Below are 2,500 nucleotides of genomic sequence, written 5' to 3' on the forward strand. Positions count from 1 at the left end.
GCTTATCGTCATTACAGAGAAAATCTGAGATCGGTTAATAATGCACAAGTATTTGGAAGAGAAGCTTGAATCTTTAATCATTGATATACTGTTTGTTAATCCAATATTTCTTTATATACTTACCTGCTAAACACTTTAAAGAAAATGACTCATGTTAAAATCATAGTCCAATGACAGCTCTCAGTGATTTTGCAGATCCTTCTAAATATGGAGCAATTAATGTTCAGCTAAGCACTTGGAGTTGTGGCTGTGTTAAACACTTATTTGTAGCCAAGTTGTTAAGGTGTTCTGATGTTTAATTATCAATAACACCTAATGACTTCTTTTTCTCACTAACCAAGCACTTTCTTCATAATCTATCTTATTAGAAATATAGTCAAATGACTGTTCTCAGCGACTTTTAAATCCCTACAAAATACAGAAATAAAATCTCCACCTGAGCACTAGATTTCAAGAGGTTATTGTGGCCAGGAGGTTGATGAGAGGCAAGTTCAAATGTCAGTGACATCTCATGGTCTCTATTTTTAACCTACAAAGCACTTTTTTGTGTTCTCTTGTGCTGCAAACATAGTGAAATGACAGATTTCGGTTACTACGCTATCCCCCTAAAATACTGAAAAAATTCAATCTGTGAATCAGCACACTATTAAATTTATTCCTGTACATTTATTTTGGAAACTAGGCAAAGGTGCACCAAATTCACGGTTCTTTGGACAAACTTACAAAGCATGCACTTAATTCTGCATATAAATCAGATAAAAAATCTTGTTCCAAATTCTTTTTTTTTAACAGAAGTGTTTACCTGTTTAAACCAAAATAAATATGTTGCAGGGTGCCATCAGATAAATGCAATTCAAATTGACTCTTTTGTGGCCTAAAGTCTGAGAGAATTATTTCCAAAAACCTCTTGGAAAGGGGTAACTTGGTGTAATGGCAAGCACTTTTGATCACTTAATTCAGAGATCCGAGTTCTAATCTCGCTGGGACCTGATGATTTCTTTATCTGACCTACAAAGCACTTTAGTAACAATCTCTATTATTTCAAACATTGTCAAGTAAGAGTTTCCACTCATTATGAAATTATCTTAAAATGCAGAAAATGTCATTTCCAGCTCACACGATTTTCATCACAAGTAGTCGTGGCCGAGTGGTTAAGGCGATGGACTAGAAATCCATTGGGGTTTCCCCGCGCAGGTTCAAATCCTGCCCACTACGGTTTAATTTGTCATATTCACTGAAAGATGCGCATGGTTGGTTAATTGTTATTACACCTTGTATCAATCTTAAATTTAATCCTGGAAAGAGAAAAATGGACAGAAGTGTTCCAGCAGCGTATGAGGTTTATTTAAATTATTTAGCAAGTGGTAGTTGAATGTAAATGGCAGAGTGATCCATTCAAGGTTTCATGCACTGGCAACAATTTTTTAGCTTATCGTCATTACAGAGAAAATCTGAGATCGGGTAATAATGCACAAGTATTTGGAAGAGAAGCTTGAATCTTTAATCATTGATATACTGTTTGTTAATCCAATATTTCTTTATATACTTACCTGCTAAACACTTTAAAGAAAATGACTCATGTTAAAATCATAGTCCAATGACAGCTCTCAGTGATTTTGCAGATCCTTCTAAATATGGAGCAATTAATGTTCAGCTAAGCACTTGGAGTTGTGACTGTGTTAAACACTTATTTGTAGCCAAGTTGTTAAGGTGTTCTGATGTTTAATTATTAATAACACCTAATGACTTCTTTTTCTCACTAACCAAGCACTTTCTTCATAATCTATCTTATTAGAAATATAGTCAAATGACTGTTCTCAGCGACTTTTAAATCCCTACAAAATACAGAAATAAAATCTCCACCTGAGCACTAGATTTCAAGAGGTTATTGTGGCCAGGAGGTTGATGAGAGGCAAGTTCAAATGTCAGTGACATCTCATGGTCTCTATTTTTAACCTACAAAGCACTTTTTTGTGTTCTCTTGTGCTGCAAACATAGTGAAATGACAGATTTCGGTTACTACGCTATCCCCCTAAAATACTGAAAAAATTCAATCTGTGAATCAGCACACTATTAAATTTATTCCTGTACATTTATTTTGGAAACTAGGCAAAGGTGCACCAAATTCACGGTTCTTTGGACAAACTTAAAAAGCATGCACTTAATTCTGCATATAAATCAGATAAAAAATCTTGTTCCAAATTCTTTTTTTTTAACAGAAGTGTTTACCTGTTTAAACCAAAATAAATATGTTGCAGGGTGCCATCAGATAAATGCAATTCAAATTGACTCTTTTGTGGCCTAAAGTCTGAGAGAATTATTTCCAAAAACCTCTTGGAAAGGGGTAACTTGGTGTAATGGCAAGCACTTTTGATCACTTAATTCAGAGATCCGAGTTCTAATCTCGCTGGGACCTGATGATTTCTTTATCTGACCTACAAAGCACTTTAGTAACAATCTCTATTATTTCAAACATTGTCAAGTAAGAGTTTCCACTCAT

General features: G+C 34.5%; 1 non-coding gene across 1 annotated transcript; it reads left to right on the forward strand.

Moving 5' to 3' along the window:
- The first annotated feature begins 1,133 nt into the window (after positions 1-1,133).
- Positions 1,134-1,215, forward strand: TRNAS-AGA (transfer RNA serine (anticodon AGA)). Its single transcript has one exon. It is a non-coding gene; the product is annotated as a tRNA-Ser (tRNA).
- The last annotated feature ends 1,285 nt before the right edge of the window (positions 1,216-2,500 follow it).

This window comes from Mixophyes fleayi, chromosome 10, assembly GCF_038048845.1.
Source record: "Mixophyes fleayi isolate aMixFle1 chromosome 10, aMixFle1.hap1, whole genome shotgun sequence".
In the NCBI taxonomy this organism is placed as follows: domain Eukaryota; kingdom Metazoa; phylum Chordata; class Amphibia; order Anura; family Limnodynastidae; genus Mixophyes; species Mixophyes fleayi.